The following is a 23,031-nucleotide window of genomic DNA, read 5'->3' on the forward strand; positions in this document are numbered from 1 at the left end:
TAAGTTTCTTAACTGCTAAACTTGCTGCTTTATTTGGTGGCAAATAGCTTATAATTTCTTTTTTGAAGTACAAAACTCTGCAATCTTTGAAAATTACAACACCCTCACTTAAGATTCTATTTGAATAAGGTATTGAATAGGCAATAGGAATCATGACTCTTAAAGAACTGCAAGAAATGCAGAAGAAATTGGATATTTTATTCAGCGTACAAAAAAATATTGAAGAAATTAAAGAAGCTTTACATGAGGCAAACACAGAGGCAGCATCACTAAGACAAGAACTACTGGACACAAAACAAGAGTTACGTCGATGCCAAGAACAAACAGGAAATGTGCAACAAAAACTAAACAGTACTATTTACAAATTGGACAAACTTGAACAATATGGACGGAAAGAAAGCATACGGATTTATGGACTACCGGAATCAGACACTGGAAATGATGATGGGGAAAAACTTTTACATGATGTGGCAAAGCAATTGCAAATTTCTTTGTCGCCATCAGATGTTCAAAGAGCCCACAGGGTCGGCAAAAAGAGAGAATCCCGCCCCAGACCAATAATTGCCAAATTCGTATCCTTTAAGAAGCGTCAGGAATTCATGATGAAAAAAAGGGAACTTAGAAACCAAAAAAATTATATAAATGAAGATCTGACACCTATAAGGTACAAACTTATGTATTACCTGAAACAAACCCCAGCAGTGGAAGCAACTGGCAGTTCATATGGCAGAATCAGTATAAAAGTGAACGGAAAGTGGCTGCAAATGGACTCGCCAGAAGACCTTCTGAAAACTGGACTTGAAATTGATTGGAATATAGTACAACAAATCTATGAAAGATAAGTTTGTTTTGGGTTTAATGTTTATGTGTTTTTTGTGTGTCAAGTAAATGTGCAATGGATTCCGGAAAAAAAAACAAATATTACACAAAACAGTACTGATTGTGATAAAATAAGAAATGAATCATTTGAAAACAATGTAAAGTTGAATCAATAGGATCATTAAATCGATCAACTGAAACACATACAGATAAAACACTGACAATCCTGCACTGCAATATACGGAGCCTAAACAAAAACAAGCACAAACTTGAGGAGTTACTAACAAAAATTAAAAAGTCAACCAAACTTTATTCTATTGTCAGAAACTAGAATAAACATAAGCCAAGCCCCATTTAATTTTGACATAAACGGATATTGTTTTTTTCATTCTGACTCCACTACGAAGGCAGGAGGTGTTGGCATATATGTCAACAAAGACATTTCAATAAAATTAAGAAACGATTTGCATATTCCCACCGTTAATCAATGCGAAGATTTATGGCTGGAAACTAAGAATAGGAACAATAGCACCATTATCATAGGTGTCATATACGGGTACCCTAATTTTGACTTTTTAGATTTTGAAATTGGCTTTGCAAAGCGTTTGGACCAAATTCAACAAAACAATTTCACATACTACATAGGAGGGGACATCAACATAAACTTGTAAAATGTCTGCTGTATACCGAAAATAAAAAACTACATTAACACAATTCACAGTACTGGCTGCAATATACCAATCGACAAACCAACCAGATATGGGCCTTTTAGTCAGCCATCAATACTTGATCACTTCTACACAAACACTAGACATATGGTATCTCCTGCAATTATAAAGTTTGACATATCAGATCATCTACCAATTATTTTATCAATTACCTCCACACAGACACTTCATACAAAGCCAGTTTTATCATACACTCGCTCATTAAAAAACTTTAACATTGAAAACTTTTTGACAGATCTGGAACTCCGGTTGTTGTTTGAATTACAACAATCAGAGAGTACAAACATCACAGATCTAGAAAACAAATTCACCTCTATCATTAACATTTTTGCTAAAACCTTGCATGATCATGCACCACTGCGCCCCTTGTCAAGAAAAGAAAATAAACTTAAACAAAAACCATGGATTTCAAAAGCAATCCTAAGGTCAATAAAAATCAAAAACAAAATGTTTAGAGAATGCTACAAAACTAAAAGCGTTACAAAAATTCAAAAATACAAAACCTACAGCAACACATTGAACCGTGTTAAAAGGGTGGCAAAGCAGGAATATTACCACACACAGCTAAAATACAGCGCAACTTCCACACAAACATGGAAAACTATAAAAGAAATAATTAATAGCACAACAAATAAAACAGTTATTAATCAGATAACTAACAATGGTAGCAAAATCACAGACAGCCAGCCTCAAAATAGCACAACATATGAACAAACATTTTGCAGCAGTAGGTCAGACACTGGCACAAAAAATCACACCCACACAAGAACTTTTTACAAAATTTTTAAAACAGCCATGTCCAAATTCCTTTTTTCTGCCACCCATAATCAACAGGCACACCATGACAGGGCAGCATATTATCACCACTATTGTTTCAAATATATGTTAATGACCTACCACTATCCAGTCCCCTCCTGTGCAGATTATTCGCAGATGACACAATCCTCTCAGTCTGACAGCTCACTAACAAGCCTAAACAAAAAAATTCAGTGTGGAATTACAGGAGCAGACATTTGGACCCTTGTAATAAGCTGTCTATTAATTACCAGAAAACCAATTTTATGTTATTTTATAATACTCGTCCACCTGATCCACTACAATTTTTGGTTACAATGAATAACCAACCAATTTTAAGGACTAATGTCACCAAATACCTTGGACTTTATATAGATGATAAACTTACATGGAAAAATCATATATCATACATATCATCAAAAATAGCTAGGTCAATTGGGATAATTGCTAAAAAAAAACTTTTGTCAACAAACCTACACTTTTAACTCTGTACTATGTGTTGATTCATCCACACCTACAATATTGTGTGTTAATCTGGGGACGTGCTTATCCCACCAATTTGGCCCATATTCAAGTACTGCAAAATAAGGCAATAAGACTCATAAGCAACACTGACATCAGAACACATATGCAGCCAATATATAAAGACCTACGGATACTTGACATTAATGACATGCTTCATTTGGAAATATATAAATTTATGTACAAATTTGATAAACACCTTCTGCCTTCGGTGTTCAACCAATATTTTATACCAACATCCAAAGTCCACGATCACAACACCAGGCAAACTAAATTCCAAAGCTATCATCATCCGCAGGTACAAACAAACTCAGGTCTCAAATGCCTACAATACTTTGCAATTAATCTTTGGGCCCAAGCTCCAAATTCCGCAAAAACACTTGGGTACTCAAAATTTGTCTCCCATGCAAAGCGCAGTATCATACAATAAACTTGTTGACAAATACGCCCTTGACAAAAACGCTGTTGTTTTGAAAAAAATCCAATGCGGCAGAAGAATCCTGTTGCAAACATTGCTTATTTTTTGTTTACAGTTTGCTTATTTTAAATTGGCTGCAACGATGTCGTCTTTTCAGCTCGTGTTTTTCGGTATCTCATTTATTTATTTATTTATTTTCATCTGTTCTCTCGTCATCGTTTTTGTTTTTTATTTGCTCACGCAGCCTATTTTCGGTTCGTTAACTATTTATCCACCCGCTTTCTACTTTTTGTATACATTTCGCTTTACTTAGTTCGCTACTGCAATGCAATTTTTTTCTTTTCATCTGCGTGCTGTTGTCATCGTATTTCTTTTTTTCTTTTGTCATCGTATTTCATTTCCTCATGTATTTTCGGTTTGTTTATTATTTATCTAAACGCATTCTATTTTTGTTTACACTTTGCTTACTTAAGTTCTCTACTGCAATGTTGTTTTTCAGTCCATCATATAAAGTTACGGTTAGCATTTTTTTATCAATTTTTTCTCTTTTTTTCTATTCCTTCGTCATCTGTTTATCTGCTTTCCTTTTCATTTCCTTATGTGCTTTCGGTTTGTTTATCATTCTTTCACCTGTATTTCTTTTCATAATCACGCCTTGTTCACACATTGTTTTTTGTCCTATGCGTATTTTCCCCCATTTTTCACCGGTTTTTGCTATCGTAGTACATTGTTAGCTGATCTTTTTTACTCTGGTTTTCCTACCACAATCATCTTTATCGTCCCGCGCCCTTTTTCGTTTCTTCAGTACATTTTGTAGTACACTTGCTTGTCGATCCACCTCTTTTTCGTTTTTGTTCTTTGCTTAAATGTAAATAGGCAAATTTTTCCGATGGGTGATTCTTTCCTTACCTTTGTATGTTTTCTGTTTTGTTTTATCATTTGATTGCCTGTTTTGAAATCAAGGGTGGCTGACAAGGTGACCTTAGGGTCTTTCGCCACCCTGCCGCTTAAACAGCGCAAAATAAAATTACTATTACTATTAAATTTAAAACATATTATTAAACCTTGTGCTTCTATTTTACAACCGAAATGAATCATAAAGCTATAGTTCAAGCAAAATAATTGATAGCTTCTTCCTTGATTTCCAAATGACAACCAAGAAACTGATTGTTTTCTTCTATTTAGTGCTATCACTGAAAGTGCAAGTCTTTTTTGAAATAATGGTGTTCCATAGAAAAGTTTGCATCCTTTTCAAGAACCGTTTTGCCTTTGAGAGACTCACGGAAATTGCTGGCTAACTGGCTTTTCCTTTAAAAGTTTCAGTAACTTTTCTAACAACAGGATATGTTTGGTGGTCACTACTATCTCCCCTGTAGAATTTTCATTCTTAAGAAACATTTCCTGTGAAGCAATTTAGCAGCTACTGTTTAAAGAAACAAAACATGTCCATTATATCAATACACAAGATTGCACTTGGTTGCAAATACTGTCCACATGGTGTGTTAAGAAACCAAAACTTGAAATTGTCATCACTCAGGTATTTCAAAATTCCCGTTGCTTGTACAATTGTTTGTTCTGCATTTAACACCATTAATAAGAAAAAAATGCCGATCAAGGCGGAAATTATACTTATAAAAATTATACTTTGGAATAAAAAAATGTATCATGAAAGTTATCTGTATTGTTGTGGTAGGAATACTAGGTGAAAATATCTAGGGGGTGCTGCAGCTCCGCAACACCCTAGCACGAACCGCCCCTGCTGAGTAGTAACAAATGTTTTATTGTGCAATATAAGTGTTGTATTCGTCACTCACGCAGCCACGCCGTAATTCGAATAAAGTAAAAACGTCACACATAGTGAAATGTGGTAGGACGCAATCATGCGTGTCAATAATAAATCATGCGTAAAATAATATAAATGACGCTAACGTTACGGTTACGGCAATAAATAATGCGGTAACAAAATTAAATGTACAATAACACAACACCTCCCTTTTGACTCTTTTTATCACGAAAAAGAGGAAACACATAATAATTACAACTAGGGAGTATAATTGCGGTTGCGAAGATTATAACCGCCAGTAGAGCTACTAGAATCAAGCTCCATATTATCACATAGATTCTCATCATGTCCGGAATTTTTGGGTTGAAGCTGGTCACAGTGTCGTCTCCATTTTAAACCTTCTGGAATGGTCTTGACCTCATAGCTTCTTTCACCAAATACTTTTGTAACCACCGCAGGCATCCATTTAGGATCAAGGGGTTGTCTTGGACCTGCCAATAGCGCGTAACACCAACTCCCAACTTGATACTTATGCGGTTCACTTGCCGATCTCCTCGACTGTTGTCTTCCTTGAGCTATGTGAGCCGGAGAAGGAAGCAATGTATCGATTTTCGTTCGAATTTGTCGTCCATTCAACAATTCGCTGGGTGAAAATCCACTAGATAATGGAGTTCTTCTATACTGCATCAAGAACTCTTGAAGTGCTGCTCGTGGCAGTAACTTGGACTTTTTCAAAGCTTGTTTAAAAGATTGAACCAATCTTTCAGCTGCCCCATTAGTTGCAGGGTGATATGGTGCACCAGTAAGGTGAGTAATTCCTCTCTCACGGCACCAATCTTGAAATTCTTCTGACTTGAATGATGTAGCATTGTCAGACACAATTGTATGCGGATATCCAAAATGTGAAAAATCTTGTTCCAACAAAACTGTAGTACTTTTGGATGACACAGAAGTCGTTGGATGTATGCATGGATATTTAGAGTATGCATCCACAAGAACTAACCAATTACTTCCCATAAAATTAACAGCATGGTCTATATGAACTCTGCTCCAAGGTTTCTCTGGAAGCATCCAAGGATGATTAACAGGCTTAGCAGGTTTGATCTGCTGTAACATGCAGCTAGAACAATTTTTGCATGTTGTGGCAATATCAACATCAATTCTTGGCCAATAAACCACTGTACGGGCCAACTGTTTCATTCTTTGGATTCCAAAATGACCCAAATGAAGTAATTGTAGCACAGGTTCTCTAAGCTTGTAAGGAAAAACCACACGAGCTCCATAAAGTAAACACCCGTTGGTTGTAGAAAGAGAACTGGAAAGTTTTCGAAAATCTTCCACTTGGTATCCTTCATTTTTAGGTTGTTCTGTTGGCTCAACAGTCAATGGCCATCCCTCTCGGGTATACCTCATTATAGTAGAGACAACAGGGTCTTTTGAAGATTCTTTAATTAAAATTCTAGGATCTGGTGGAACTATCTGCATGCTAACCATATTAATGGTGTTTACCACATGGGTATTTTCCTCATCTTCTTCATTATCGAAGGTAGCATCAGGTCCTACAGGCATCCTACTTAAAGCATCAGCATTTTCATGATCTGCAGTTTTGCGATATTCAATAGAATAATTATATTGGCCTAGCAATAATGCCCACCTGGCCAATCGATTGGCTGCTAAAGCTGGTGTTGCTTTAGTCGGTCCAAATAATGCAAGCAATGGCTTATGATCAGTCACCAAAATAATTTTTCTTCCATAAAGAAATTGGTGAAACTTTTGAAGTGCAAAAATAATGGAAAGCGCTTCTTTTTGAATTTGACTGTACTTTCTTTGTGTCTTCGTTAGTGTTTTCGATGCAGTTGCAATAGGTCGTTCCTTCCCATCATGAAATCTATGAAATAGAACTGTCCCAATACCTACACTAGACGCATCACAAGAAATCCCTATTGGCACAGTAGGGTCAAAATGAGCAAGTACAGTATCTGCACATAGCATTTCTTTCAGTGTCCGAAAAGCAACATCCTGGCTTTTACCCCATTTCCATTTAATTCCCTTCTGCGTAAGAAGATAAAGAGGCTCGGACACCGTAGACAAATTAGGTAAGAATTTGCTGTAAAATTGTACACAGCCAAGAAAAGACCGTAAAGTAGCAACATCTGTGGGTGCAGGCATTTGTAGCACTACACTCACCTTTTTTCCTTTCCTTATTCCCTCTGGTGACAGTTGATGTCCCAAATATTCAACACTTGATTTGGCAAATTCACACTTTTCACGTCGACACCTTAATCCTTTGTCTTGCAGCCTCTGTAAAAGTGCACGAAGATTCTTCATGTGATCTTCTGCATTGGCTCCGCTCACTAATATATCATCCAAGTAAACTGCAACACCTGTAAGATCTGCCGTTGATTGTCCCATGATTTCCTGGATGTAACCTGGCGCAGAACTTATGCCAAATGGTAGTCGTTTTTGAAGTAAAACTCCTTGATGGGTACTTAATGCAAGTTTTCTTTGACTTTCAGGACTTAAGGGTATTTGATTATATGCGTCTGCTAGGTCAATTTTGGTAAAACCATGTCCGCCTCCTAGTTTGCGCATTAGACCTTCAGGTAAAGGTAAGGGTTGGCGATGTGTTTCCAGTTGTGCATTCACTGTCACAGAATAGTCACCACATACACGTATAGGTGGATTAACCTGTCCTGGTAAACACTTTTTCCATATAGGTACTACAGGAGTGCCATAATCATTAAATTGAACTTTTTCCCAAACTCCTTTTGCAATACCAGCTGCATAAGCTTGTGACAGACTGTCCTGAGGGCAAATGGGACTGGTCTGGGTTTGCAACAAATTGGTTTGGCACTTTCCTTAAATTGTACATCAAGTTCAAAATTCTTTAAACATCCCAATTCATTTTTAAAAAGATCATGAAACTCATCACATAGTTGTGTACATGCCTTCTGTAGGGATATATTTGGTCCACCAGCATTAACATGAAATACTGTGGCATTATCATTTGCTTCGTTAATTAGGGAATCAACTGAAAATCCCAATTTAACAATTCCATCTTTGCCAAGTAGATTCAGATTTGGCACATCAGTTACAATAAAATTAATGTGACTCTTCATTAGCATATTTGAAGCAAGGCTTACTTGTTTTGGACAAATGTTTCCAAGTGTGGGCAACTTGTGTCCAGTAGCAGACTCAAAACAGACTTTAGTTGATTGAAGTAAAGGTCTTCCCATCTTAATCCATCTGTCTTTGGTGATAAAATTTTCACCAGCACCAGTATCTACTTCAAAATCATAAACATTACCATTAATGTTAATTTTCTGATTAAGTTTAGAAGTAGCATTTACAGCTTTAACAGTTTGGAAAGAATTAACAATGGAATGAACTGGAATTTGTTTCCTCTTCTTCCAACAAGCTGTAGTAATATGACCTTTTATCTTGCAGTAATGGTATGTGGACTCTTTATGAAAACATGTCTTTCCAGTATGTCCCTTCCTTCCACAACGACCACATTTGAGGTTTTTGGAAAAGCTAACTGGAACTTTGTGCTGTTGCTGCTGCTGCTTATTTACTCTAATGGAAAATGCTTGATTTCCACTTGAAGTACCAGCAGTTTCTTTTGCCACTTTTGCTGCATCTTCTGTTTCGAGTGCTATTTTTATGGCTTTAGGAAATGTTAACCCATCTTCTACTTTGAAAAGAGATTTAAGAACAGCTTCATTGCTAACTGAGCAAATGAAACGTGTGCACATAGCTTCATCTTGGGGATTGGTAATTGACGCAAAATCACAAGTAACTGCATCTTGGCGTATTCTTGCAGCTAGTTCACTTACAGTTTCACCAGGTTTGCGCCCCATATCACTCCAAAATTTATATCTTTCTCTGATCACAAATCTCTTTGGATTGTATTGTTCAGCCATAAAAGATGTTATTTGCTCAAATTTTAGATCATTGATTTTGATTGATGGATCTTGTTGTGCTGCTAAATTTTGCAGCAACTTGTACACTACCGAAGATTGATTTGTTAGAAAAACTTGTGGTATCTTATTTTCTGGCACAGAGTGTGCTCCTATGAAGGTCAGAAATCTATTGTAATAATCAGTCCATAGTTCTGCAGTAGGATCAAAGGCAGTAAAATTTGGTACCGTATTCGTAGTCACAGATCCTGTAGTTGTACTGCTGGACATTTTGTGCAAAGTTTCCATAAAACTATTCATCTGTTCATCGTGGCGTCGAGATTGCTGTTCCATAAGAACTTTCTGTTGTTCAAGTTGTTGCCTTAGAATTTCGACAAGTTCCTTCGTTGTCATCGTGTGATACTTTAGTTGAAGGAAAATAGCACAAATTTACAAATTCAACAAATTGCTTAAAAGTTGATCACTTAGATCGATCCGTAGTCCTCGTCGCCAATCTGTTGTATTCGTCACTCACGCGGCCACGCCGTAATTCGAATAAAGTAAAAACGTCACACATAGTGAAATGTGGTAGGACGCAATCATGCGTGTCAATAATAAATCATGCGTAAAATAATAATATAAATGACGCTAACGTTACGGTAATAAATAATGCGGTAACAAAATTAAATGTACAATAACACAACAATAAGTAGTGTTTGTTTTTTTGGATATGAATCCAATAAGATGGCTACTTTCTTCACACAAGATGATGTGATACTTTGTGTGACCTTGTGCTAATCCAAACTGCTGTTTTTGACTATCATCAAACTCCAGGTTTATGTTTCTCTAATACGCAACCTTAATTGTCTCTGGTAAAATTCCACTGGAAATATTTCAGTCTCCACCCTAACCCTCAAGCTTTATGACACTGCAGGATTACAATACAGCCTTTTTCGACAACAAATACACTACAAAGGGATTTTAATCAGATTAAATATTTTTTGTGTGTATACTGCTCTACTTCCACTGTGTATGTTTTGTAATCATTTCTGACATAGCCTGTAACATGATATGCTGCACATTTTAAACCTAAACAACTTTAAGGTTGTTTTTTTTATCTTGTGAATGCACCATCTGTTATAATTGGCTCACCAATAATGTTGATAAATGTGACAAAAATACAGGATATCCGTATAAACTTGTATTGGTGCAGTTGTATTTGTTGCCTTTAATCCTGTTTAGCAAGAATTTAAGTGTTGGTGAAAACTGTTGTGTAGACGTGTTTTTGCAGAAAATTGCTTATTAGTAGAATAAAAACAATATCTCATGATTCGGACTGAAACGTACATAAATAGGCAACTCATTTGGGTAGTTATACTTGTCCACCCTAACTGCTATGACGTCCTAAATGCATTTGTATGCACATGTATCTCTTTGAGATATTGGAATTTTGGAATTAGGTTTGTAGTTTGAGAATTCACAACATTATGACAATAATTTATTCAACACATGTCGGTTGCAAACTAAAAAGGGAAGATTAAATGAGCTATTTGTGAGCTTACTAGATTTATGGTTTGTAACATAGAAGCAAAATAATGTTGAACCTACTACAAAAAGAAAAAAACTTTTAAACAGTCACATTTTAGTTCCAAGATTTTGCTGACAATCAAAAACAGCAGTTTGCATCAGCACAAGGTGATGCTAAATAAAGTATCACATCGTCTTGTGTGAAGAAAATAGCCATTCTTGTTGGATTTATGTCTTAAATAATATTAAACGCATGTAAACTACTTATATTGCACAATTAAACATGTATTATTATACTTAGTAATGATTTATTTCAACGCTAACTCAATAATGTATTCCCAGTACACCTACCGGTACACTAATACACATACATCACAGTCAATCTGCGCGTATTTATAGATTATTACACACTGGAATACATATGTCCTATTAATCTACAAATCATATCTGCAAAAATCGTTACACAAGTGCCTAGAACAAAATTTATCGGCATTTTTCCACTCTCTCCCCATTGCCCACAATGCATTTTTGGGGCTTCTTTGAGCAGCCGCCATTACATTTCAATTTGCTTCAAAATTCATCCAACCGTTCAACCAGAGACTACTAAGCAGAGACTGCACACTGCCTATTTAGCGACGACATAAATGGGGCGATATCTTTGCCAATACGCAACGGATTGAACTAAAATTTTGTATATAAGTTTGAATTAATTATTCTGATTTTTAGGAATTTTAATCTGATACTTATTAAACTTCATTTGTGTTTTAAAAATAAAAATGTTCTCTGCAAGTATTAAGATCGGTTCCGCTTGAACGCGACCACTAAGATTTCAGCGTTTACAATGGAAAAGGATAGGAAAAAGTTGTTTTGTCGTCTGTTTTTTTCGTGTTTACGTGAAGCGTAGGCTTTCAAATCGGACATGAATGGTTGTTAACCCAACTATAATACTTTTCAAAAGATATAAAGGTAAAACACCCATCCAGCCCATGGAAATGCAGGCCCAAGGTAGTGATAGAAAGCAAAATTTCTGTTATGACCACATGTGTTCAGTTAAAATTGGCTATAGGTTAGTTTAAAGTTGTGCTGCAGGTTTTTGTCGACAGCTCTCTCCTACACTAAGAATGTATTGACTGAAATACACTACTCCCAAACGATTTATTTGTCTTAATATTGTTGAACTGAACTTAAAAGGGCTGTGGTAAAACTTTTCTTTTGAAACTAATGTTGTGGTGATTTTTTCTAGAATACAGTGACTTTAGAATGGTAATAAGTTGTTGATAGGCTCTAACTTAAGAAGATGGAGTTGCGTCACCACAGCAACATGCTTAAACTCATCAAATGTGAAACCAAAACACAAGTTTATTGTTACTATTAAATCAGCAGTTTCTGTTATGTTTTGTAACAGACTAGATTTGTATGCACCTTGCTACTTCAAAGTTCAGATGTAGACAATTCCAAAGTGTTTCTTTTATACTTTTTTTTATGTTTGATGCTAAACAATACATTTGTTTACTAAGTGGTATTTGTGTGAAGGCTTAGCAGAGGAAGATTTTAGCTGGTAGAGAAAACAAAATTACATGCAGATGCAGTGGTTGTTTAAAAAAATGACAATGACTCGTGCAAATGAAAATGTCACAACTCAAAGATAACAATAGATGAAATATATGACTGAACAATGTACAAAAATTCAAAAAAGTTTGATTTAATGATTGAATAAATAAAAAACACAAAAAAGTAGCCAGTTGATTTGAAAACAGCCCAGCCTTAATTGGATTTTAAATGCAATACCATAAAGCTTGTCAAATGCCTCAAAAATTATATATTAAAATTAATGGCAATATCGATTAAATAATGCATGATACTATTTCCAGTTTCATCCTGATCCTCAAACTAAAATATCAGGGATCAACACCTATGAGATTGGATAGTTTGAGCTGCAAAAACAACATCTAAAATTACTTTTGTGTAAAAATGTTAAATTGATAAAACAACACAACTACCAGAACAAAAGCGAAATGACAAAATTGATTGCATTTTAAATGTGTGAGGCCTGACATGGTCTTTATTTGATGATGACTGATTTTAAAATTTTGTGCCATTCCTTTGAGAACATATGCTGTTTCCAGTTTCATCCTGATAATCATCAAATTAATATGTCTGGAATCAACACCTATGAGGTTGGTTAGTTTGAGCTGCTTGACTTGATATTTAAAAAAAAAGTAACAGAGGCAAATGTGACAAAATTTATTGCAGTTTAAATGTGTTGGGCATAGCATGGTCTTTATTTATACATGACAGATTTAAAATTTAGTTACATTCTTTTAAGAACATTTGTAACTCCCAGCAATTCGTATTACATCTCTTTTCGCGAATATAACCTATAGATGTTGGCAATGGTTCATTTTTGTCATACATGCACATCCGAAAATTCGGTAGCAAATTTCGTACATTCAATCGCCACCTGTGTCGTTTTTTTCCGCCTTCGGAAAGTCTCTTTCTTCAATATCTGTTCAGAAGTAGTCAAGTTGATGTACCAATCAATAAAACTTATTTCAAAAGCCTACGCTTCACGTAAACACGAAAAAACAGACGGCAACACAACGTTTTCCTATCCTTTTCCATTGTAAACGCCGCAATCTTACTGGTCGCGATCAAGCGGAACGGATCTTAATAAAAATCGCAGTGTGCAGTCTCTGCTTAGTAGTCTCTGGTTCAACGGAGTAGCGCAATCCAGTGTTTATAGAGATCAGTGCGTGCTACGCTACAAACGATTTCTATGGTCACACAAAATTAACATTACTATAAAAGGGGAGCAACTTTTCGCCGCAACACTAATCGTTAAGCATGTCAGTATCTAAAAACAAAGGACACGACAAGAATAAAATTCAAATAAAACAAGAGATGAAACCTACGAAAGACCAACAATAATAATTTACGAAAGGTTCCCTTTACGAAAGGAACCCGTGTCAGCAATACTGCTTGTAAAACTGTACGCTTGTGGCGTTGGCGTCTATTTCCCTCGACCATTTAAACAGGCCCCAAATGAATACTTGTCAGTGCACAATTCGATTTACTACACATTCTCGTTAGCACGAACAGGAACATTTCCTGAAAAAATACCAATTTATGGAATGTATATCGGCTCTTTCCAGCCTGGGTAGATACATTTTCCGTTGTTTTTAAACATATAATCTTGTATTTCCGCTTTTAGTTGGGAATCCACCACCTCTAAATAATTTGGACGAGTGTCCGGTGTCACAGTTGAAGGCTCTTTTTGTATTTTTTGAAGTATTTCTAGATCTTTAGCCATCCTGTCTTGTCCGTAGACTTCGACTCGTTTCCAGTGCAATGTCCTGTAAAAATAGCATTGGTTGTTCTTTAAACGCCACTGCTGTAGGTGTACCATATCTTACCAAATCCACTCTTACTTTGGGCTAAACAAGACATTAAAATAACTGTTCAAAGTGATCTTAAATGAAAACTAAAAATGAGCCAGCATAATAAAACTGTTTCATTCAATTCATTTATTTACGTGATGACACTACGTAGGATCAGCTTGAACCACAAGTGGTTATACAGGAGCTGACCCTGAACAATTCAAGGGTTGCAAGACAACTGATAAGCTATATTGAACAACAACAAAAAATAAACATGCATGTATGTTGTGAAAGTGTTGTAGTAAATAATAAAACAAAGATAGGTAAACAAATATGTTATGAATAGATCATTACATTATTTCTATGAAACAGATGTAAACAGTGTTTTATAATGAAACGGTGTGAGAATAGTAACAATGACACGCTTTAGGAAAATTATTCACTGAGGCAATCGACGCTTATTTTGGCAATCAATTACCGAGTTGGTCGTGAGGGGATGTTTGCAAAGAAGCACGTGGTACTGCGACGACAACAACAAAAAAAAAAAAAAAAAAAAACGTGAACGTAGACAAGTATACATGTACATTTGAAAGTGAAGATGCTTATTTTATTATTGTAAGTAAATAAATAAATAAAAGACAGGTGAAGAAATTTGTTATGAAAGAATCATTACATTATTTTACGAAACAAATGCTAACAGATATTTATGATGAAACGTTGTGAAAATAATAAGAATAGCAATAACACCAAATAACACGCTTTAGGCAAAGTTTTCAGTCACTGAGGCAATTGACGCTCATGTTGGCAAACGATTGCCGAGTTGATCTAGAGGGGAATGTTTACAAAGCAGCACGTGGTACTATGACAACAAACAAAAACAAGACAGGGTATGAACTTTATGTGTATTCTTGCAGAAGGAACGTTTTGACAGCACGCTTAAATTGTGGCAGGCTGAGTTGTTTTATATGATCAGGTATATGGTCCCAAGCCTTAATGCACGCGTATTTTAGCGTTTGTTGGGCACGTGTTGATAACACACGTGGAAAGTGGTACTGCATTCTGTTTGAGCGCCTTGTTTCATGGTCATGTACGTTTGACGTTTGTTGAAAATAACCATTAAATGTTGCAGGTAACAAATTGTTTTTAAACAAGGAAACGAACTTAATTAATTCTAACTGGTGCATTTCACGTATCTTTAGAATGTTTGTTTGTTTGTATAGTTTATCGGTTGATGTACGAAAAGGACTGTTTGTAATATATTTTAACACCCGGTTTTGAAGAATTACTATTGGCTGCAGATGCGTCTTATTTGCAAACCCCCAGGAAAGAAGGCCATACAATAAAATTGGATGAACTAAAGAATGGTACACTGTTTTTAAGATGTTCTTTGGGACGTAGTAACGCAATTTTCCTATTATTCCAATGGCTTTTGCTAATTTGGCACAAATGTATTTGATATGGCTATGCCAGGATAGTTTATTGTCTATAATTATTCCGAGATACTTGATTGTTGTGGTTTCATCTATTATCTGACCATTGACTTGTAACTGGAATGCTTGTCCTTTTGTGAGGTGTGAGATGCTGTTTGAAAAAATCATGTACTTTGTTTTCCCGTAATTAAGTGAAAGTTTGTTTGTCCGCATCCATATATCAACTTTGATCATTTCAATGTTAACAGATTTTTGTAACTCATTAAAGTTTTTATGCTTCATCCAGAGACAGGTATCATCAGCGAACAGTCTTGACTGAAAGGACGATGAGTTGGGCAAATCATTGATGTAAATGAGGAAAAGCAGTGGCCCCAGGACAGAGCCTTGCGGGACGCCACAAGTAATGTCATTGCTGTGTGAGGAATGGTTTGAAATTGAAGTGTATTGTTTTCTATCAGCCAGGTAACTTTTGAAAAATTCAAGTGTGCTGCCCCGAAATCCATAAAATTCTAGTTTTTGAAGGAGGATGGTGTTATCGATTGTGTCAAAAGCTTTTGCGAGGTCAAGGAAAATTGTACATATATGAAAATGATTGTCAAGGGCTGTAACAATTGATTCATGGATTTCAGTAATGGTCAAGTTTGTGGAATGCAGTGTGCGAAAACCATTTTGAAATTTCGTGAGTATGTTGTATTTGTCTAAATATGATATCATCCTGTTGTACAAAATTTTTTCAAATATTTTTGAAACTACAGATAGTAAGGAGATTGGCCTATAGTTGCATACATCATCAGCATTTCCACCCTTCAAGAGAGGAATAACTTTTGCTAATTTCAGGCAGTTGGGATAGGTGCTAGACGCAATGCACTCATTGAACAGTCTACACAGCAATGGTGTGAGAGCGGGGGCAGCCAGTTTAACCATTTTCGGAGGTAAGTCATATGGTCCTGGTGCCTTTTTTGCATTGAGGCTAATAATGGTGTTGAACACCTCATTATCTTCAATGTCAAAGAAAACAAATGAACTTTTATTGGAGTTTGTAAGATAGCTGAGTGGCGAGGTTGTGGTAGGTATGATCTTTGATGCCATATCTTTGCCAACATTTGAAAAGTATCAATTAAATTTATTAGCTATATCTGTTGAATTTGTTACAGGTGTTTGTGCATCTGCCAGGTGAACTATTGGATTGTGTTGATCATGTGATTTGTTGCAAATGATTTGATTAATAGCCTTCCATGTTTTACGAGGTGTTGTGTTATTTAAAAAGAGACTTCTGTGGTAATTTGCTTTTGCTGTTCTAATTATTTTTTTTAATTGTTTTGTGTATTGTAGGTATGTTGCTGTGATCTCATTGTTGTTAATGCACTTCCTGTACATTTTGTTCTTTTTCCTTATTGCTGTAAGGATGCCTTTACTCATCCAAGGTTTGTGAACTCTTTTTTGATAAAAAGAATTTTACGAGGAGCATGTTGATTTATGATACTTTGCAATTTTAGTATAACCATGTGAAATTTATTATGAATGTCATCGTAGCTTCTTAAACTATTTGTAATACCATCAATATCTGCAAAATATTTTTCAATGTCCAACTTTCTTAAGTCTCTAATCATGTGTTTGCCAGTAGTTTTTGTTGGATGTAGTTTCTTTATTATTACAAATGTCGGAAGGTGATCAGAAATGTCAAATTGGATTAAACCTGGATAAACTATGTTGGAGTTATCATTGGTGTATATATGGTCAAGTGCTGAAGATTTTGAGAATTTCATGAAACGTGAAGGTATTGTTATTAAAGACTTGCAATTGAGGCTTTCAGTCATATGTATGTAATTTTTTACATTGCTGCATGTATCAATTAGGTTAATGTTGAAATCTCCAGTTATATAATATGGTACATTTTTCTTACTAAGACTAAACAAACATTTTTCGAATTCAACTGCAAATGAAGTGATATCATAGCTGGGACGTCTATAAACAACCCCAATAACTATGGATTTGTTTTGGTGAAGCTGCAGTTGTATCCAAATGTTTTCACACTTTGGTAGTTCAAGGTTGTAGGTGTAAAGCATGTTGAATGAAAATATTTTGCTTATATATATCCCAACCCCACCTGCTTTGGTTACGGAATCTTTTCTAACAAAGTTATATCCATCTAGAGAAATGTTTGTAGCAGTATTTTGATTTAGCCTTGTTTCAGATATGCAGATTATGTGGGGTGGTTTAGAACAAGAATGAATAAACTCCTCTAAAATGGGTAAGTTGTGTGCCAGGCTTCTAACATTTAGATGGGTCAAAATCAGGTCATTGTTGTTAGTGGTTTCAGTGACTTCAGAAAAATGTTGCATTTCAAATACTTTTGCTGAATTTAAATTTCCATGAGGGTCATGCATTTTAGACATATATAAAACATAACAAACAAAATACAAGTTGATGTAATTACATACGTTTCATGGAGTCCAATTCCTTTTGGTTGTTTATTCTGTGAACTTTTTCTCCGTCATCTTTTCTGAGAAATGTTTTTCCATTTCTTGTCCAGATGTATTTAAAGTTGTTTTCCTTTTTGAATTCCAAACATTGTACAAATAATTTTCGGTTTGTTGCAGTTAAACTTTCATTTATATACAGTTTTGCCTCCACAGATTTTGTTTTTCTGTTTTCCTGGTGCAGTTTTCGTCGATTATCATAAATTTCATTAGTAACTCTTCTGGTCAAAAATTTTGCAATGATTGTGGGCCTATTGTTTCCTACTTTCTGCAGTCTGTGTGAAATACTTATATCTTGTTTTTTAATATTAACTTCAATTTTTTTGCACACAGCTATTACAAGATCATCAGTGCTCTCGTCCTTTTCCTGAGGCAATCCTTTAAATTCCAGACATTCTCTTCTGGAGTACTGTTCTAGGTCATTCAAACCCTGTTCTGTTTCTTTTGTTGTTTCAGTCAGCTTTTTTACATTTTCCCGTAACTTTTTGTTCTCTTCCAAAACCTCCTGTACAACTTTCTCATTTTCGTCCATCTTTGCTTTCATTTCTTCATACTTGTGTTCAAAAAATGTTTGGCTTTCTTTTATTCCATTCAGTTCTTTTAGAATTTCGGAAAGTTTTTCCTCGTTTGTTTCTTTGTATATTCTGAATTCACTCAATAAAACATCCAATTTTTTATTGGCAGTGTTTGTTTCCGATTTTCTTAGTTTTTCCATTTCAGAAAAATATTATTTTCTTATTCAAATAGAATAGCACAAATCTTCTCGTTTTTAGTTTGTAATGTCTTTTGTTTGTAGTAACGTTTGTTATTGTGTCCAACTTCATCTAAAACATCCCAAGCAAAGCAAAGCAAATCCTAACAAAACGAGAATGTCCAAAAATACTTTTAAACTGTCTCCTATAATAATTTAAAACATTATTTTGGAGTTTGAAACAAATACTTTGAAGAATTAGACGCCTACGCTTTACGACAAAAGATATTTTGGGGTTGCTTTCAGTCAGATTTCGTCCAAGTTAAAAAAAAACGGGACATTTTTAAAATGATGCGTTATCTTACTTTCAGAAAGTTCATTTACTGTTACACAACAAGAGATCAGCCAGATAAGCTAAAGCAGCCAGATTACGGCACTCCAGTTAGTTTTGAATATCAGACTAAGAATTATGCCTGCATAACGAACCTTAAGCAGTATTAAAGACTCGTCGAAATATTCAAGTAACATTACAAGATCTATGGTTTTGTCCAATTCCTTTATTTGACTTTCAATCTCACTGACGTCCTCTAACATTGGATCTATTCCCAAATCAAAGGATTGATAATTTCGAAATCTACATAACATATTCATACGCAGTTTTCATTGTACTTTTTGTGAACATATTTTCTATTCCACTCCCAGGGCGATAATAAACTTAGAATTTGTTTTCATGCAGTGATTCTCAAATAGGCGCATTATCCGCATCTAACTTGTTTTACTACATTTATGTTGCTAGCCAGGCACAATTAAATTTTATTGGAAAATTAGGTCCACTTTCTATATCTAAAAAACCAGTCAGAAAGGAACTTGGACAGATTAACAAAAATACCTGAAATAATATGGAACTGACGAATTTAGCAAACCAGCAGCTTTTGACCAAAAAATTTTGGACCCATTTTTTCACCCTGTTTAATGTATACAGTTGGCATTCCACTACAAACAAGATTCCGCTTTTTATAATCAGGAAAAAAGTTGTACGTCGAAAGAAAATTGTTCCACGGTTGGCGTATGATTGTAAAATATCTGCAACGAAGTGAAACTAAAATATATTAAACCATACTAGATTACTTTAAATCTAAACTATTTCAAAACACAACACCTTGTATTTCTTCTGCATCAAACCTTACATGTTGAACATTAATTGAAGCGTCTTTGGGAAACCGAAACTTGCATTTGAACCGACCTGGATATCCTCCCACAAGACCTTTAGGATACATCTGGGTCGTAAACTGCATACAAATGTAAACTATATCTGGGACGTTAAATAGTTATAAATAGTCTCACATATATTGTCAGAGATTGAAGTAGATGTTAAAAGACAACTGCTTGAACTTTATATAGATCAACGGCTTAATACTTTGCGGATGGGACCTGGACAGAAGTTATACAAACGATAAACAAAAATATGATTTATATTTTTAATAAATGTATAGTAGCATCGACAAAAAAGACCTTTAAAGATACCTTTTTCATAAATACAGGTTACAAGCCATGCAATATGTGCCATTAAAATATTTGAAAAAATATATTTTCTAGCTCAGTGGTTCTCAGGACTGTTTTTGTGACAATAAGTGGAATTATTTCTTGACATTGTTTCGTAATGTTATTTCTTCCCCAAGGCTTTAGGCGGCGGTGACAGTTTTCAATCGGAGGGCGATTTCAACAATACTGCTTGTATAAATATAAAAGCTTGCGAGAACGGCGGATCTCAGCTAACTTTATCTTACAAGCAGATTTTGTTCATGTTTTGAAGGTGCGCATCAGCTTCAACATGCTGCTCTTTAAATATGTTGTGTTTACTGTCGATTGATTGTGTGTTTTTTTTGCGATTTTGAGAGCAAGGTTGGGCATTTAAATTGTCACGGGATATCTTTGCTTGGGCTATCTATGGTGACCGGTGATACTTTTTAAATAGAACGCCGGTAACGAACTATCCCTTGAACCTGTTTCGCTTTCATACTTCCTATAGGCCTAATACCGCTTCGATTTCTATCATTAATTTGATATTGAATGTATAGGATTCTCCTTTACCGAGTAATGTCTTATTGTTTTCACAAAAGAAGGGTATTGTTTGCGCATAAAGGTAATCTCATTTTGTCTACGATGTAACGAACTGCTATAAAATGTTTCGAAGTAAGTTTAAGACAACTTGACGTGATAATGGTTAATTTTGTTTGTGACGTCATAATGGCTGATAATGCTTTAAACCAGCTATAAAGTTCGGAGCGCCTAATGGAAATATTTTGTCGAAAAAACGAATAGCATTTGTTTGATGTTTAAATGTTCCAAACAGGCGTAATAATTTTCGAAAAGCTTTCCTGATTGAGAGACAAAACGCAACCAAAAATTTTGTAAGTATTTGGGTCGCTTCAAACAAAGGTTGGGAACCACTGTTCTAGTCGACTAAGTTTTGCAGTCTTTTACATAGCTCTCATTTTGTTATTATGCAGGGTAACATCTGTTAATGAATTTCACAACAAACAAACTTATAGATGTCATCGGCACACACTCTCTTGAAGTTCCGAAGTTTTACCTATGTTAGATTATGTTTCCTTACAAATTTATTGAGTATACACATCGTAGTGGTTGAACCAGTTTTGTGAGTCTTCACAAACACAAACTTGAAAATAGGCTTCGCACATTTGTTTTTCTTTTGTGACTGTCGAGTTATGTTTCTATTTTCTTCCGACAACGGCTCAGTGACAAGTGTGAAGACTTGCTGCTATTAAAAAAATAAGGTATGTAAGCGTGATAAAACACAAAACTACCCGACTGCGTGAACACAGAAATTTCCTTCACTCATTAATGGGAGATAAAAACGAATACATACTTTAATTGCCAATTCAGAGCTTATAATTTACGTCTTGTTATAATTTATTGGTCAAAGGTTAGGGCTACCAAACGTACGGAATTTCCCGGACATGTGTGGAATTAGGGCGTAAAATCTAAGTCTGTGTCCGGAAATAATTTGTAAGAATACACTTAATGTCCGAAATTTTAACTCCAAGTAGGTTAACCTACAAGAGTTTTTAAAATTTTGTTGAAAAGGGGAAACTAAGAGGTTTGCATTATAACGGTGGTCTGTAATGATTTTGATGTAGCTTACGATGCACCACATACCGCGTATATTCATGCGACTGCGGGTCTCAAAAAAATATTCTGTGAATAAGGTCAAGTCTTGCAAAACTTTTTTTATTTTTATTTTTTAACCCTGTGATAGTAATGATATTTTATGGGATTTTGAAAGTTGTAACAACATGCTATTTAACGAACTATGACGAAACTTCGGTGTCGCCAAAGATAGTTGAAACCGCTCGTAATTGTGCCCAGTAGGTAACCCTACCATACACAAGCTCTTGGAAACTTTTCTTACCTTTAAATTGTTACTTTTTCTGCCAACATCTTTATTGATTTCTTGTTTTGGTGCAACGGTGGTTGTAAAAGTCGAAAAGTTCAAACTGCGACCAATAACAGAAAAACACAAAAGCCTAAACAGACTCGGTACGGCCCCGCCATACTTACTTAATTGTTCTCAAATAAACGTTTACATAACATAATACAATGAATAAAGTGATGAATTGTTACCAAAAACAACAGCAAACTAAGGTTTCATGTGTTTGCCATATTTTCTGGCAAAACTTTTTCTGACTATCCGACTCCAGCATAACTTACATCAATGCACCTTTTCATAACGTTCAGCTATTTAAAAGGAACATTTAATCCTTGATTTAATTCTTTGTTCCTGCAGTATACAATGGTTCATTTTTTTCCTAACGATCTGCTATTTACAACTTCTGTTTAAACTTTGATTCAATATTTCCACAGTTCACAATGGTATGAGCTATCTACTTTAGTTCGACACCCGATACAAAATTACAAATGTAGTAACGGTATGTAAAGCTGATCAACAGGGCAGCGCCATAACGAGCAAACGTCGAACACAAAAAATGCGGGAACCAACTTGTCGTTATCATTCCTAGATTGTCTATTAAGGTTGTTATATGTTTTCCGATTCGTTTATTTTTTACGGCCATTCAAAGAGCCCTGCTGTTACCATGTCAGTTGGTATGAATTGCTTGTTCAACAAGTTGTTAGATTGTCGAAACCTCAAAAGCAACAAATAACGCCTCCGTATACCCACTATATTATATAAAAAACGAAAAGTGGAATAATGCGAATTAAGGCCTCCACGATAATTTATAGTTTGTTAAAAAACATGTAACTAGTCTGATTTCATAACGATATAATTGTCTGCAAATTTATGTTCAGTATCCGGTCATTTACGTTACAATCGGTTTATTATGTACAAATTGTATTGTGAACTTGCATGTAAATATTGCAGTTTTGTGACAAGCGATCGCCAGTGAAGTGCACGTCTGTGTTGACTGCTACTGCTTGTAGCTTACAAGTTCGTAATGTGGTGTGATGCCATAATCTTGTATTAACGTGTTTATGTTTTGTCACTGTGCGACCCATTTCAGGATGGGTCGTTATGTAAAGTT

The 23,031-nt window shown here is 35.2% G+C and overlaps 2 long non-coding RNA genes across 2 annotated transcripts; one reads left to right on the forward strand and one right to left on the reverse strand.

Annotated features, from left to right (window-relative positions):
- Window positions 1–184: 184 nt before the first annotated feature.
- On the reverse strand, window positions 185–1,719 carry LOC145217795 (uncharacterized). The gene is made up of 3 exons (XR_013857494.1): window positions 1,558–1,719; window positions 684–829; window positions 185–617 (listed from the first exon to the last, which is right to left on the reverse strand). It is a non-coding gene; the product is annotated as an uncharacterized LOC145217795 (long non-coding RNA).
- A 15,042-nt stretch (window positions 1,720–16,761) lies between these two features.
- Window positions 16,762–18,448, forward strand: LOC145217798 (uncharacterized). The gene is made up of 3 exons (XR_013857497.1): window positions 16,762–17,075; window positions 17,493–17,549; window positions 18,112–18,448. It is a non-coding gene; the product is annotated as an uncharacterized LOC145217798 (long non-coding RNA).
- The last annotated feature ends 4,583 nt before the right edge of the window (window positions 18,449–23,031 follow it).

This window comes from Phallusia mammillata, chromosome 3, assembly GCF_965637545.1.
Source record: "Phallusia mammillata chromosome 3, kaPhaMamm4.hap1.1, whole genome shotgun sequence".
NCBI lineage: Eukaryota > Metazoa > Chordata > Ascidiacea > Phlebobranchia > Ascidiidae > Phallusia > Phallusia mammillata.